The sequence below is a fragment of the Meleagris gallopavo genome, chromosome 2 (genome assembly GCF_905368555.1).
Source record: "Meleagris gallopavo chromosome 2, MGAL_WU_HG_1.1, whole genome shotgun sequence".
Lineage (NCBI taxonomy): Eukaryota > Metazoa > Chordata > Aves > Galliformes > Phasianidae > Meleagris > Meleagris gallopavo.
In genome coordinates, this window is record NC_139405.1 from 43,582,699 (window position 1) to 43,600,241 (window position 17,543).

The following is a 17,543-nucleotide window of genomic DNA, read 5'->3' on the forward strand; positions in this document are numbered from 1 at the left end:
ATGGGTGCCATATTTTTCTGTATGGAGGAATTCAATTCTACATCTTTGCTTCATATGCACTTGCATGTCAGAAACAATTTTGTCGTACTGTCCCTCTGCTGCCATCTGTTGCACAGCAACATGTAACAGAATATTGTCAGGAACATTCAACCTCTACTGCCATATCACCACCATCTGCCTCTGATGTCATGGGTGAGCGTTATAAAATAGGAGGCATTACTTCTGGAGCAGCCCTCATATTATTTTTTTTAATATTTGTAACATATTACTATAACATATTTAACAAAACACCAAACAACAACAACATTTTTTTAAAAAGGAGAAAATAAATGTAGATAAAGAAAATATTGAAGTGTATATATCAGAAGCTTCAGTAAATATAATAAAAAAATCACACAAAATTTCTCAATAACAAATCTCATGCCACATAATATGCAGTTCTCGGTATTATGAGCAGACATGCATCTGATTCAGGAAATTGGGTATATATGCAATTACAAAATCAGGATTAAATTGTGCTTATTTATATAAAAATATTTCCTAACTTATAAAGCTTATAAAAAAACTTATAAACTTATAAAACTTATAAAAATATTTCCAAGCAATCAAGGCAAGCATGTACAAAGTGTGTATTAAGAGATGAAAGGCCCGATACTGCTTTAAGCTATATTCAGGCCTTGCCAGGTAAATTAATGAATAAGCATAAATGTTAGTTTTTGTGTGCTTTCCTCACTGATCAACTATCTTACTTTCAATATGAAAAAAAAACTGTGTTGTTATCCCACAGTTTTTTTCACAGTACTAAAAAAAAAAAACCAACAACAAATCCACGCTGGTAAGAAACATCAGGAGAAAGCTTTTCAGCTCTGAAGTTACAGTTATTGATACGTAAATTGTAATATCCAAGGAAAACAAAATTTGCAGTGATCATTTCCTTACACTACTGTAACATGCATTTGAATGCATGGCTTTAAGGACAACCATTTGGAGAAGGCAATTACAGTTGCCACCATTTAGTATACAGTTGTATGTGCACTGAAACACCATTGCATTTGTATTGAGAAAACAGATTTGGAAGGAAAGACAGGGAAATTTTCCCATTAAATGATATTTCATTTCCATAAGCCAAACACATTTTTCAGGAAACCTTAACTCAAAAAATTATTGATGTGGAACAATTTTCATCACATCAGCTGCTGAAATCCATGGGGAAAAACCAGAAAGGAGAAACCCTCAGGCCACATTTTGTGTGACCTAATTCTTTCAAGGGTGTGTTTCTGCAAAATTTTAGGAAGTGACAATGCAAATGAATTACAGTTCCCATTGTGATATTTTCATGGAAACTCTGCACAACCTCCAAACAGCCTAGGTTACACCAAGAATACAGTATGTAGTTGTGTTGTATAGTTTAATTACTTTGGGATGAAAATGAGCAAAAAAACAATTATCACCCATCCAGCAGAAGAAATGGATACGCTTCTATAATTTTATGGTATTCTGGGATTGAGATTTTCAATCTTCAGTTTCAATCTATATACTACTGCCAGGTAACGATCAGTCTATTACTATTTTTTGGTGAAACTGCACTCCAGTCAAGGGAAATGAAGTAAAAAGATGAGGAAAGAAAGAAACTAAGGTTGTTAAAGTCTAATTGGAGCAATAGGGACAGTGCTGGACTCAGCAGTGATGAGGTCATCTTTCTATTAAATTCAAAACACTAAATTCAGTAAGAGCAAGATCAAATCCTATGATTTTATTTTCATGGGTGAAGTGTTAATGAAAGTGTGGATTAACTTTTTCCTCACATTTTGAAATTCTTTTTTTATATTAATGTAATGCAGAATACAATCATTTTTCTCTCTGAGTGTATTTCTAAGATTTGCCCATTTACTTTCAGTGGGATTAGTGCCATGCACTTTATTTCAAGGGAAATCACATTCCCTTAACAAAAAAAACCCACAAAACTAAAATAATTCTTTTGACTTCAGCATCATCAGCACAGCACTTCATTCTAGTGTCTTCCAATGTCAGACAACCATTTCTTACTTATAGGGTTTTAATTTATGCTAGCTTGTTTCCAAATGAGTACTTGTAGCCCAAATGAATATGCAACTTAAGATTTTCATTTAACAGCTGAAGACAGCATAAAAATTACTCAAAAAAATATTGCTTTAAGAATGTCACAGGATTTTATCTTAAATAACAACTGTGCATATCCCAATACTGAACTCTGTATTTCTCCCTCAGAAAATTTAAGTATCATTATACTATACCCCTCTGACTATCATTCCTGCCCTCCACAAAAAATATTAACGGACATTCACAATACCTTCACAAGCTATATATTTTGTTTTGTTTCTGAGTTAATGACAAATGAGCTCCACTTGGTACAAAAAATATTGATAATAAAGCATGTCTGAGTGCCCATAAACGTGTACTGTAGAGATATATTATGAATTAATCTTTTCATCGCTCAACCTACAACTACTTAATGCAGTAAGATCAAAAATGCATAACTTAAATAAGACAGAATAGCACTTTAAATGAAAAATAATACACATTTTCCATATAAAACAGTGTACAAAGTTTATTTGAAGACCTATGAAATGGATAGGAACCTTGCATGTTTATTCAGCTGGAACTTTAAGTATTTCATATGTAATGCATATGTTCCCTTAAATAGTTTAAACTGATTACTACAAACAAATAGTGGAACATTTGTGCACACTGGAAATGTTCCATAAAACAAAATAAAAGTATAATCTGGATATCAATTTTTAGTGCCCCATAGTGACTATTCAAAAGTAGGAAACATTGACAAAATTTTGTATTTGATTTTGTTAAGAGAACTTGTACAATCAATAGGTGTACAAAGGTTAGGCTTCGTAAGATTATTGCAATGGAAATAACCAAAATAAATGGAAATGTTCACTGGGCTCATAGGCTTGCAGTCAATTTCACAAAGAACGACCTCCAGAAAGAGATCCTTCCTCAGTGGCAGTCAGCTCTTAAATGGGTCTAAGAGAGGTGGAGCCAGGCTCCACCCCTTCCAGTAGCACAGGTGAATTGCCTTCACCTGTGTTCCCATGACTGACTCATTGCTTGCCTCAGATGGTCAATCAGAGGTTCAGGCCGTGATCAACAGCTCCCATACAGAACTGTAATACCATAATCCTCCATTCTTTAAATAGTCCATGAATACAAGGAAATATCTAAGGAATACTGTCCAGCATGGTTTTCTTTTTTCCTTTTAATTCTGCTGTGTTGAGGACTTTCTCAAAAATCATTTTGATGAAAATCGTATAAACCTCCATATTGACATGAATATCTTCACAGAGGAAAAACTGATAAAGTCCATAATCTCAGCTGTCAATGGCTCCCTCATGCAGTTTCTTTATCTCTAATGTGTTTAACGTTCTCAACTTATACCTTTCCAAGTGCTTCAGAGAAATCAGCTCTTAGGATAGAGCAGTTGTGCAAATTCATTTTTCATCAAGACAGAAAATGATGTGAGAAGAAAAGAATATTCTGTTAAATTTTGCTAAAGCTATAATCTTCCAACCCATCTCCTTACGCTGAGGGATTCTCATGCTAACCAGACTGTCAAAGCAATCCATTTGGATTACCTGGCATTGTAGAGAGGTTGAATAGTTTAAAAATTTGAAAAAGTCCTTTTTCCACCTGAGTGAGTTGAAAACTGTACCCTAGTCTTCTGTACAATGATCAGGCCCTGACTCATTCATTGAAAACTGCTGGAATGAATTACTGAAATTCCTATTACTTTCATGTAATTTCAAACAGACTTTGAGTATTCGTATTCTTTAAAATTACCAGGCCAAAGATGTGGTCTCCATCCTAAATGCCAAAGTCCTTTAAAAAATGTTCTTTTCCACATACTTCAGAGTGCATTTCTTCGTGAGGAGATTGTCATCCTCGGTTGCTCTCTTTTGCATTAATCATGAATCTATCAATCTTAAAAACAAAGCTCACGGGAGCAGAATATAGGCTAATTCAATAAACAGAACAAAAGATTTTAGATTCCCTGTCAGAAGATATTAGATTGACCAAAGCTCTCTTAGCTTTCAGAACAAAGCTGAAATTTCACTTCAAATTAGTATCCTCATAGCCACTAGACAAAGCAGCTAAGAAGAAGAAAATAGGACATGGATCAGGGTGGAAAAGGTGAGGTTAAGTGTAAATTAGATTGCTGAGCTATTGTGATTCAAATTAGTTTTTGGAAAATACTCAATTACTGTGATAGGTAATATTAAAATATCCTATTTATATGAGTACGTGAGAAATACTTCACCTTGCAGAAGTATTTAAGGATGGGAAATGTTTTAATAGAAAACAAGATAGGATTTTGTTTTTAATTCATATTTAAACAATCACATTAAGTAATAAATGTTTTGTGGCTGATACCATAATCAAAAACGATTGCTTAGTTGCAATGCTTTCTAAAACAGAAAATGGTTTAAAAGTTAAGGAGATATGCTATTTAAAATACACGTGCATAGTACCTTGTTTTGTAATAAGAGATGTATCATAACTGTGTAATTGACTGACATTCAATTAAAAAGCTTGAAATTAAGTAAAGACAGCTGTGTACTGAACTATTGCATTTTAGTGCACTTCTGGCAAATCAACACATTTCACTTGAACTGTGACATCAAGAGTGTAGAACTGTAAGTTGAGCAGAGTCAGTAATCAACATGCTTATCTGCCCTTCAGAGCTGTTATCTTGGGTGATGCACATTTTTTTCTCATCATTTGAACTAAACAGAATTGTGGAAAATATTAAAACAGTCTTTAGATTTTTTTTTTTTCCCAGAAAGCTAAATTACAACTAGCATAAGAGAATTTCTTTGGTGCGATAAGCATTTATATAAGCTGAAAACTTGTCCTAGTCTATTTGTTAAATACAAAGGAGGAAAAGACTTTCTCAAAAGATTATTTATTTTCTGAAGCAACAACAAAAATCATGTCACCATCTCAAAAGCACCTAGCAAAATGCACTTGGAACATTTGGATTTATAATACAGACCCTAAAGAATAATTTATGTGGTAGCATTAAAAGTCCAGCATTCACTCAAGGTTTATTGACCTAACAGGAAAGTAATATTATTTGCATTTTAAGATTGCTCTCACATAGTGTGCAGTAATAGTAATAGAGTGAGCAAAAAAAACCTGAACTCCTTAAACCTCTCAACAAGTGTTGTGGGACAGAGCCCACCATTTGATATCATGAACCTTCAGCCTTCATTCCCTGGAGCTATTTCATTAGGACTGATTCACCGCAATCCATGTGAACAAGGCAATTGCAAGACTGTAGCCTTTAGGGATGGCTATAAAAAAAAACACACAAACTTGCTTTTGTTCAGGAAGCTGAATTGAATGACTAAGGAAGAGATGCTTCCTAGTCCAGTATCTAAGGTCAAATTCGCTTTATGAATGTATGTATGTCTCCTGTTGTAATTAATGGAGGTGCAAATAGGTCTGCAAAGAGTATGTAAGATAAGGCTGCTACTATTCTGAACAACAATAACAAGAATGCAATGTTTGCAATGTTAAATATGTAGTAAATTGACCTCAGTGACATTTACAAATTTGGATGTAAGTGAAAAATGCAGCTATTTGAACGTTAAATCTCCATTATTACTCCAACATATTATCATCCTTTTGCATAATTTCAACAGCATTTGCTCTAGGTAGTGTATATTACTGATTAGAATACACCGATAATCTTTATTTTCCAAAGATACAAAAATTTTCTTATCAGAGGAAAAAAACCATTCTAAATTATTCTTGTGTGCACAAAACGTTATCAACTTTGGCATGTACTTTAAATGTTTGTGAAGAATTAGGTGTACTTTTTTAGTATGGTTCCCGTCATTGCTTTGTATTGAACAATTAAACTGTTTAAATGTTTTGTCTCTGCAAATGATGAAATGAAAAATACAGTCTCAATACGCTTATAAGATATAATTAAATTTATCACATATGCTAGAAATGAAATGTTATTTCTTTTTCTAAATCTGTAGATCATAAGTTACTTTTGTTAGAGTCTGTCACACAATGTTGGATTTTTTAAGATTACATCCCAACATCCTCTATTTCTGATTTCAGGATTATAGCACATCCTCCAACATTTTAAACATGCTTTTTTTGATTAATACCGTCTGTTAAATGTATTCTTTCATAGCTTCCACATTTTTTTAATATGAAGATTAATAAGAATATTTGCTTGACCAAACAAAATGTACACCTTTTGTTGTCTCCAACCAAGTAGCCATTACAAACACAGAAAAGATGAAAACCAAAACATAAACCCAGTTATAATACACCGTGAACATCACTGAACATTGGCTGCCTACCTGACTTCTAAAATGGGCTCCAGTAAAGCCCTAAATTCATCTAGGACACTTTCTGATGAATACATTGACTAGCATTCACGTGTTATTACTTACTTACAACTAGGACAATAATTGTAGTGTAACAATCTTCTACTCTCTTCCAGATGTGTAGTTGACAGTATAGTTTGACTTTTTTTTAACTTTATGGCTTGCTAGTTGTATTATAGTATTGGAATTCTTTTCCATATATGTAGCTACTAGCATGTACATAAGCTGTTCAGTGAGCTATACAACATGAGAAATACAGTTCAAAATATGTATTCAAATCACAAACTCGTAATAAACATTTAATATAAGAAAAGTGGGCATGGCTACAAGACATGGTGTGAGTCATTTAGATTTTTTTTTTGGCATTACTATTTGGAATCTAATCAGTTGGGCTGTAAATCTCGATCATTACATATATTAACTCTTACAGTCCTTAGTAATATTAATATCAGGCTTATAGGAATATACAATGCTTCTATGATTGTTGGGAATGGCACAAAAAAAATCCAAGGTGCATGAAAAGAATATCCCAACCTTCAAACAAAAAGTGAAATAAGGCATGGAATCCTCTCTAAAATCAGTCATTCCAAGAAAAGAATAATCTTTAAGCATTTTTCTCTTCCTACACAAGCTCTTGAGGCTAATAAAGCACATAAAATTGAGTCAGTAGCAAGATTGCTCAACTAACCCTGAAATTTTCCAAAAGACACAAGATCATCTTAGCTTGTTCTGCAACCACAGTCACCCACATGATGAAATCAGTGGCCTGTACAAAAAGTTAAATCAGCTTCTGGGTGAAGGAAGAACATGTTTCAACAATATTGTCGGTAACATTTAGACCTAAACTGGGATGAAGAGAAAGAGAAAGGGAGAAATATAGGGAGACTGGCAAGCTGACACACTAACTGGCTTTTCACCCTGCAATAGATGAGTAGTTGGGAGTCAAAATCAAAGTTTAACTAAAAGATGTTATCCTAGTGACATTCTTGTTCAGTACACAAAGTCACAATTTAATTTTCCTTTATTAACTGTGATTGGCAGCTATACTCTGGATATAGTATGGAGCTTTACTAGAAGACTGTAAGGTAAGAAAGCCGTGAAGTCTTTGTACAAAAATATGGTTTCATGATACTTTTACAACTATCCTTTTCCCGTGGTAAAAAATTTTTTATTCTTTCAAGAAATGAAATCACACACAAAAGAGGAAATATAAATAACAAGGACAAATGGCTCCTCCTTTCCCTCAAATAACAATAAAACAACATAGCAGAAAGAGGATTGGAAGAAAACTGGAAGAAAATGCTGTGTGACAGGTTCAGAAGTTTTCTGAATGAGAGATTATATACATTTAAAAAATATATATATCAGATTTAATTTAAACAAAACTGTTGAGATGATTACCATAATGACATTGTTTCCTGAAATCTCTTCTTTAGCTGCTGGCCGTACCCTTCTGCCACTACTAACTTCACTCCCACTTTATTTCTTGCAGGAAACCAGTAAACCCAAGCTTATGCAAACAGACTCACAGAAGTGGGCAGATACAAATTAATTTTATGATTGCTAATTTGCAGATTGCCACTGGTCTCTGACAACAATGGTTCAGTTTCCAGAGTTAATCCTGTCCATAGGAAGAATCTGAATTGTACAAGGTACATATTCTTTTGTAGTCTAGGAAAAAATTCACTGCCTGAGGCTTCTTTCCCAAAAAAGGCTAAACAAATGTAAAACAACAAAAGTAAAACAAGCCATTAATTTCTGGGGACAATGAATTCTGTGTTTTCCCAGTGGGGTATTTCCAGGTTCTTTAGTACTTCATTCCTTGTGTCTTTTTTTTCCAGTACAGAAATAATGGAGCAAACTGCAAAGACTCTAGTCAGTCCAAAATGGCAAAAGAAAGGCTCCTCTGTTGATTTTTCAAATTCATTCCCAATTTGCTAATCTCTCTGAAATTTTATGTGATTTCCTTCCTACTTTGCAAAATTTAGGCCAATTTCTCATTCTAAAAACTCTCGTAGTATTCAGGAAATATCCAAATTAATCCAGTGTCTTGAATTTCATTTAGAGTTCACAGACTACCAGCAGTCATTCCTGTCCACATCCTTTTGCAGTCTTTCATCTACTAAAGTTAAGCAGTAAGCTTCACAGCAAATAGTTTCATCAAACAATTACTAAATCAATTAAACCTGAAACAATTTTAATAAGTTGCATCATTTTGATTTTCCTACGTGAGGACGATTATGGTGATAAGACAGTGACTCTTGCACTAAGTATGGAACAACATAATCTTGCCCTCTTGAGTTCTTGAATTCAAATGACCTAGGAGCCAAAACAGAAAACAAGGAAAATACTTGATATTTTTAAGATGGTAGGCTCCTACTTCAAGGAATCAGTTAACATGTTTAAATTCATCCCAGTTTTGGAAATCTTCTTGGCTGTGTGCTTAACCATAAATCAGAGCTCATATTCTGTTGACTTCAAATGATTATAAGCTGTGGTTTCATTCTTTACCAGAAAAAAATACCTTCTTGAATCACTGCTGGAAAATCTGCCATGAAAACTTGCAACTGTGCCTTATTTAAATTCTTTCTGAAAATAGACTGTCCATTTCTTCATCAGGCAGCAGCAGTGAGCTCCGTTATCACATGCAGGTAAGGTGCCATGTTCTTCTCATGTTGCAGTTTTGCATTCCTTACTGCTCTGGATTGTAATCTGATTTGCAATCTGTCTAAATCACAGTAAACATTGTTTGAAGGAGTTCAGCAGTCAAGTGATATGATCTTTGTTGAGGAATATAACTTTTGGGAGATATCTCGTTAAAATAATTAATAAGTATCTTTTGAATCAACTATGTCACTTATCTCCTGGCAAACAGAAACATAAGTATTAAAGTCTAATTATCATATACTTTTCCCCCATTTTCTGTGAGATGTTAGAAAAAGTCATTTATTACCTGGAAGCACAAATAACATAAAAAGCTCTTGGAAACTACTGTAACCCCAAATTTTGGGGGTCCTGATCCTGATTTAAGTGAGAGAAATGCAAATCTAATCAGTCCCTCCCTTTTTTTGAAGCAGTTTTAACTCAGATTCTGCCCGTTGCACATGCTTGGAGTCTTTATAAAGGGAAATAATTAGAAAAGATTTTTGAATTGGTAGGATTTTACATTGCTCCTTGAATTGAAAAGGAATTTTACATATGATTATAAAGCCAACACTGCAGAATAAAATAGATACTTGGAGCTTCTATCTATCTGGTACTAGAAAGTATTTTGTTTCTTGGAAGATATTTTTTTAAACAGATTTATATTTTTACTAGTAAGAAGAGGCCCAAGACTAGCTCCACAATATTTTACAAAATAAGTCATTCTACTGAGGGATACCTGATTTGTAATTAAAGTTGAGAAAGTCTCCATGGGATGGGATCATTATCTTCCTACTTTGTGGCTTCCTTAAAAATCTTAGGCTTCGAAAAAGTTAAAAAACTACTGCTTTTTTTTTTTTTTTTTTCTTTATTTTTAATTTTATGCCATATGGAGAAAGGCATTTTTTCTAAGAAAATATTGCATTTTTGGATATTTACCTGAGACAGTGAAATGATGCTAATGCAGCATCAATGAGACTATGTCAGCTGACATAAGAATTGGCTTCTACTAAGAGAGAATCAATTATTCAGAAATTATAAAAAAAAAAAGTTTTGACTGAAATACTCTTCCAGGCTGAACAAGGTTGTGGTAAAACAGAATTAGATGGAATTTTGAGTCTTTTTTTCATACCTTAAGTAAAATTACATGGAAATTTTCAAAACATTCATTATTCAGGCCATATTTTTTTAGTTTAAACTTAAACTTGAAAGTTTTCAGTTACTTATCAGAATAACAGAATCTTATTTTTATATTTCAATAAAAATGGAAAACTAGAAAATACTAGAAAAGTTTCCCTATGAAATAGTCAGAAGATATTTCTAAGAAAAAAATGCAACTTTTAAAATTTGTTTAGAACCAATGATGAGTTCTGATTTACAAATATTTTACACGATATCCCAGCTGAAAGGTGAACTACTCACAAGGGCAAAGTTATGTATTTATGTGTTTGCAGACTAGAGGAGTCATTTAGAATACAGCCATACAGTGACTGTAAAGAAATACACCTATTAAAAGGTTAATCTTTTAATAAAGAGTGGGGCAAGAACTAGAATAGATGTGCTATAACAGATGTGCTATAAATTGTGAAGGCAGATAAATCCCACCTGAATGAAAATTTTCCTTCTTTTGAGAGAAAAAAGATATTGTCTCTTCTTGATGAGTAGGCTGTTGTAAGAAAAATAGGGAAAGCTAAATCTGAGGTGACATACTACAAACAACAAACTTCAGACCCAGGGCATAACCTATTATTGCCATTTTCTTTTGTTTAGAAATCACTGTGGAAAAGGAAAAAGACTTCAGTCTTCCCTTCAAATATACTTTTAACATTTTGCTTTCTTCTTTCTGAATTGTCAGAAATGCTAGCATATTTCTCTCTCTTGTCTGCTAAACTCTCTTAAAAATATGTTTGTAAAATACTAACATGTAAACTCATCATGCAACTTTTGAGAAAGGTTGATAGAAAGTTTTTCTAGAGGCCCAGCTTTAGCATTCAGTTTTAATTTTCTTAACTTTAACCACGTGTTAAAGTTGTTTGTTCCACCACAGTTAAAAAATACATTTACAGGGTAGAGATCTCTAAATAATAATTAAAACATACAAATAAACAAGCAACAAAAACAAGGACAGAAACTGGAAAAGTAAAATCAGATGTTGTAAGCTAGTTGGTACTGATGTTTGGAACTATGAGACTGAGATATCTACAGGTACAGAGTGTATACAGAGCCTGATATTTATTTTGAGCTAGATGGATCTGTACACTCACTTTTTGAAGAAGAAAGTTTAAAAGATCTGAATGCCATTCTGAAATCTCTCAGGAGTGGCCTGGAGAATTTTTAAAATGTGCAGGGAAAGTTTAAGTTTGAGTTTTGAATTTCTTTTCAGCTTCAGGTAACAGCTTGTATACATGCTGCTTAGTTTCTGATTGAGTTGTATCATACTGAATTGTTACACAAACATCACAGACAGATGTAATATAGCACAGGGATCTACTATTTAATAATGTAAGCAAAGCTACTGTAAGTAAATTGAATTACAGTAAGGTAAAAAAAAAAAAAAAAGACAAATTATATTAGTGATCCATATACCCTCAATGTGAGAATAGTAACATTTTAGGAAATTAGAATACAAAAGGAGAAAAAAGTCCTTCTGAAATCAGGATATTTCAGGTCAAATCCACCTCTAGAATAAACAAATGTAATTTCAACTATTTCGGTATCAACTGCCTGAAATTGCCTCTTGCATCTTCTACTAACTGGTAACTTTTTGCGTTATTAAAAACATTCCCAGATTGTCCTCTGGAGAAATGCATGCTTGTAAGTGCGTTGGGGCTGTGGAGCAATGAATGCCAACACATTCAACTTTCTTTTACCACGTATTGTTTTTCTCTATGCTTCCCTCAGGTTTCTGAATCGTTTCCTGAAATCTAAATTAACCTCTTCTCGAAGCTACCAAAGCTAAATTTTGCATGGAATTAGATTGTTTGTATTTTCACTCAATGGAATTTAATTTGCACATTGCTAAACCCAGTGGAATGAAATCACAAAGACACATTAACCTAGGGTTGATCCCTTAGTTTCCTCAACCTGCTTTAAAGCACATGGAGAGACCAGCTTCTTCCTGAGGTGAATCAAAATACCTAATGTTTGGCTGTTGTTTGCAACAGACTTTCTAGAAAGGCTTTTTTTTTCCTCGCAGATAGTAGAGAGAAATTCTATAGAATGACTCCTCTTAGCCTGATTGCTATCTTTCTGATACACTTCAATTCATCTTCTTCATCGCCCTGTCCCTGTTAATCATCTCCTGTCCGAGGTGCAGTTAATTTCATGGCAGTTAATTCTTTTGTATATGTGCTACACTAAAAAATAAAAGATTTTCTTGAATTTAGTTGTTCTATATTGTGAGGACCTAGATTTGGCTGAACATGTGCTGTTTTTCTTCCTCCTGCCACCTCTTTACTCATCTCAAATGTCTGTAGGCTGACTCAGATCACAAAGCTAGCAGAAATACCAACCATTCATTTTTGTTGCTACATTCATTTTCTGCCAAAATGCTAAATTGAATCATCTCTCTTAGGGGTGAGCTGAATGAAGCAGCAGGACCCCATGTCCAAGGAGGAAGGAGAGACAGTGATCACTTTTCTGAGTTGTGGCAAATACAACTAGTCATTTTGTGACTACAGTCAGAAGATCTACAGTCATGTGGTCCATTCCAGCTGCTGTGACTTTGGTTAAGTAGTTATCACATAAAATTACCAGATCTACAGACTCTGTTGCTCTTTCTGCCCACTCAGATTTCCTTTGATCACTCCATGTATAAGTTTGGTAAAATGGGCAAAAATAAAGTGCAATGAGAAAAATCTGTTTGAGAGAAGCTGTTAATTTGAAATTGTATTTTTGCTTTCATGCAAGTAATATTTATTTGCAGAAGTGTGGTAATGATTCAGATAGAACATCACAAATTCTGTGACAGACAATATCTACAGTATCTACATACACAAGGAGTTATTTTAAAGCAAAATAGTGTTTTACAGCATATGTGAAATCACTGGTAGCCCCAGCTTTAGCCTGTCATTTCTCTCCATCGCTCCATCATCTAGATCCTGGCACTGAGGCTGCCTTCGGCCCATGAGAATTAACAAGAATAGGCCCTGACATAGGACAAGGCTCTTTCTGTTCATACCAAAAGCTAGCACATACAATTACTGCATCTTTAAAAATCCGTAAGTACAGAAAAATAAGTATATCCGCAATATGGATAAAATAATCATAATCACTGCTGTGTCTTGAGGACATTTACTGGCTCACATGTATAGTAATCGCGATGGTCTCTCTTGTATTCCCCCAGAATCTGCATTCATAAAAATCCATAAGTAGTCTGTTAATTAAACTTACGTAAGTGAGCAATGCATGATATTCTTAACTACATATGCTTTACAGCCTTTCTTGTTTCACGACACCAGAAGAACAGTAGTCTGTTGCTTATGGATTGGAAGGATGGAGTAGAAAACAGCAGCAAAAAAAAAATGTACTTTTAATTGCTGGTAGTAAAAATTACAGTAAAACAATACCTTACAGAAAAATAAAAGGTTTGTCTCTTAATCATCTTTGTCAACCATATTCTATTCTGGGTGATTTCATCACAGTCTCTTGATTAGCCTGAGTTCCCTGCATTCCTGAGTTTCTATTCAGGAAACCCATGGGTCTCTTAAAACAGAATCGATACATAAATCTCATCTATAGTCAAAGAACAAACATATATTGCACTCTCATGTCTAATTGCATTAAAAGTATATATATATTCCTTTACAATTTCCAAAATCAATTGACACTGTACTGGAAATATCTAACCATTTCCCTCCCTCAAATATGTAGAGTAAAGAAATAGAATTTCAGATTTTACACATTGTTGACAAATAAAAAAGATAGAAGTAAGTCACAGAGTATAGAAGTATTTATTAAATGTAAAGACAGTAAGTAAAGAGGCTGTCAACTGATAGCCAAAAAACTATTATAATCTTCTTCCTTATGAAGCCAACACTATACTCCCGTGACCCTTTTAAATAATTGAATGTGAACTAGTTTAAAAGCCAGTGCATTCAAGATATGTTTTGTAATGTCAATAAGTGGGTATCCTGACTTGTTCTGTTGCTGTCTAATTCACCACAACAGAGCTTTTCTTCATTAGCTTCTATTTTATTATGTAAGGTGAAGACCACACATTAAATGCTGTGACTTCAGCTTCCCACAATGAGCAAATTAAAAACGTGTCTGCAGCCTTATGGCCAGTTGGAAGGATGCCATTAATGTTTCAAAAATAATAGTCTTGGGCAATATATTATTAGGAAGGGGGTGGGGTCAGTCATTTATTCCCTGTGGTAGAAACTACACGAGGGTGGAAAGAAAGTGTTATATAGCACTTAAAAGTCTAACTTGTTTCATACTAACTGATTTTACTTCTCTTTCAAGAGATAAAAAAAGCATAAAAAAGCCAGTAATTCTTTAGGCAAAGTGAATCTTATTTATTTAAGCAAAAAGAACCCTGGACTCTGTCCTTTTTGTGACTCCATAAAGACTGATTGCCATAAAGAAGAGGGTGGATATAAGACCGAAAAAAAAAAACAACAAAACTCTAACACTACTTCACTTTCTGTTTTAATCTGCCTTTGACAAGAAAAAAATATCTAAGAATGTGATGAATAAAATACTGCACTTGTAGTTTTATTAATATGTGCAGCATTATATCCATCCTTTGATGCTGACACCACTCAAATTTGTATAGTGTTTTCTGAAGTACGAAAGAAAGTCATGAATAAAAAATGTAAGTTGCATTGTCACACAGATAGTAATAAAAATATCAGTGCAAAAGTTCTTATTTGAGATTTCCACGCGAGAAATCTGCATAAGATCTTTCTACAGAGCCTCTATTGAACTGCACATTGGAATTCTACACGTGAAAGAACAGAAAATTGTCTGAGCCACCACTTACTCAAAACATCTGAAAGAATAAGTCTGTACAGTATATTCACTGAATAAATAGCAAATTCAGCATACAAGTTAGTATTAGTCTTGAAGTTCATATTTCTCTGCAATTAAGGGAAGAGGAGAATGAATCTTCTTTAAACACATAGCTCAGGGCTCATATCCATAAATTAAATGTGTGAGAAATGAACCAAAATAATAATAAAAAAAGCAGCATTTGAAAGAAGAGTAGAGTGATATAAAACATAAATGGTTTGAGTTGTAAAATAATAAAACAAGCATATTATTTTATGAAAGTATGTGTTCACTTACAGATGAAAATGAATTGATTAGGGATGCTTAATCAAAACACCAGACATACAACACTCCACCTCACCATCTCCCCTGATAACTCCCTATAATCACTTTACAGTCTTTTACCATAGTAAGCATACATATATTTAACAAGAGATAATATATCATATCTTGTTTAAGAGCATTACAGAAACTAATTAATACCAGTAGTTGCATCGGATTTGAAATGGATTTAGATTTCATTAGAAATTTGCAGGTTAATAGATTAGAGAAAGCAGCTATCATAGTAGTAGGTCATTATTCTCGTAACTTACTACATATATTTGGAAAATAAAAATATGCATTGTTTCTAAACATGTAAGAAAATAGATTTACTACATAGTGGGTACTTTACTATATGCTAGAAATAACCACAAGACAGGAAATTATGAGTGAAAAAACTGTGGAAGAGACAAGTGGACTGTAAAGATGAGCGTAAATGCAGCCTATAAAATAAAATTTAGAAAGAGAGAAAGCAAACCCAGCAAGACCACTCTCACTGTTCCCAAACATATTAACATGGCATGGTTTCCTTCTTACTGACTAAGAGAAATGCAACATACTAACCTCATTTTAACGTTCCATCTTCAGAACTATCCTTTCAGCTCTGGTCTCACTGTCAGAAATTATCCATTCTTGAACCCAATTGAAAACACAGCCACTATCATCTTCCTGGAGCTCTAATGCAACTGCATACTCTTTGAACACTTTTCTGGCTTAACGTTTTCCATTGCATCACATTCAGAGTTCTGGTTCCATGTCCCTCTTCCTCTCAACCCCTCACCACTTATCAGTCTACTCTAATTTCCTTACTATTTACTCTACCAGTCTTGAACATGTTTTACCTTGTCTTTGTACCTAATTGAACATACCATCAACATTCTTTTATTGAAAGAACAAACCAGAGATGACAGGGAAGGATACTCAAAATCCTCTAGTATGAGTTGGAGAAAATGTCTTACCAACATGTGTACCAGTTCTGGCTTCTCAGCTTTACTATAGCAGCTGCTGAACTAACTAACTGTAAAAAGTACTGATGTGTATCAGCTGTCTTTAAATATCTGAGAAAATCTAGGCCAAGGAATTCTGACAACAAGATAATTCAATCTGAATTGAAGTAAGGTGGCGGTAAGGTGTTCTTGCAAGGAGCAGCAGTTAAAAAAATGACCTAGTGGGAGATATGCATCTTTATCCCTCCCAGTTTTGCTTTATATGAGATGACTTCTTTATCCATATGAGACAGAGAAGGAATTTTCTCACTTCCATCAAACCTGGAAGTGGGAGAGCTCATGAGAACCCAGAGCTGCATAGAAGAGTCATTAAGGAGCTCACCAATTTCTTCAGAAGGCTCTGTGATCACTGAAAACTAAATTGCTGTAATTTATATTGTTCCCTTCTATAGAGATGGCTGTAACCATATCTTCTCCACTGCCATTAATGAATGTACTGCAGGAATGCTGGAGAAAACGAGTAGGGAGCAGCACAGATCTCAAATCCACAGAGAAAAGAAGGGTGCCCTTGTTTCCCCATTTGCAGGCACTGCTCAAAAATCTCTGTGAATAGTTCTAGAATTGCATACAAACTCTAGGAGAGTTGTGCAATGCACTGAAAATTGCTCAAATATAGGAAAGTCATGGGTTTGAGCATGAAAAGCCCTATGGCTTCCCACTTCCTTTGGGACAAAGGGAAAAACTACGGAGGAAAATGTAGAACTGACAGAGAAGCAATTTCTTTTCCAACATAGGTAAATGTTAACGTGCTTAGTAAATAGTCACTAAGACATACGTCAAATGGAGAAATCAGTTTAATTTTTTTTTCTTAGATTCAGCAGTTTTTCACGGTTTTGAAAAAAAGTACGTCTACAATACTTTAAAATAGTTAACAAAAGCTCAAATGCTAATTTCTCACACAGTTATAATGTGCTCTTTTGAAAAATGACATCAATTTTAGCTGCTCAGTTTCTCCTCAAATGATTGCATCAAAAAAGGGGATTAGCTTGGGTTCAACAGGGGAGCAATACAGAGGAAATTCTATGTATGTTAGCTACATAGCTTCCAAGAGGTACAAGAGGCTATTTTAAGCTCTTTAACTATCAGTTCTACTTACTCATCTTTGAATCCTGGTTCTTATGGTTTAGTTTATGCTGACAATGACCTTTATAGTCAGAGAAATCATATGACAATGGTT

The 17,543-nt window shown here is 34.0% G+C and overlaps 1 protein-coding gene and 1 long non-coding RNA gene across 5 annotated transcripts in view; one reads left to right on the plus strand and one right to left on the minus strand.

The window, feature by feature from the left end:
* PACRG (parkin coregulated) overlaps positions 1-17,543 on the minus strand; it is a 193,153-nt gene that overhangs the window by 14,951 nt on the left and 160,659 nt on the right. The gene's annotated exons all lie outside the window — the stretch shown is intronic.
* On the plus strand, positions 7,911-13,787 carry LOC146544956 (uncharacterized). Its single transcript, XR_014882163.1, has 3 exons — positions 7,911-8,053; positions 8,916-9,052; positions 12,619-13,787. It is a non-coding gene; the product is annotated as an uncharacterized LOC146544956 (long non-coding RNA).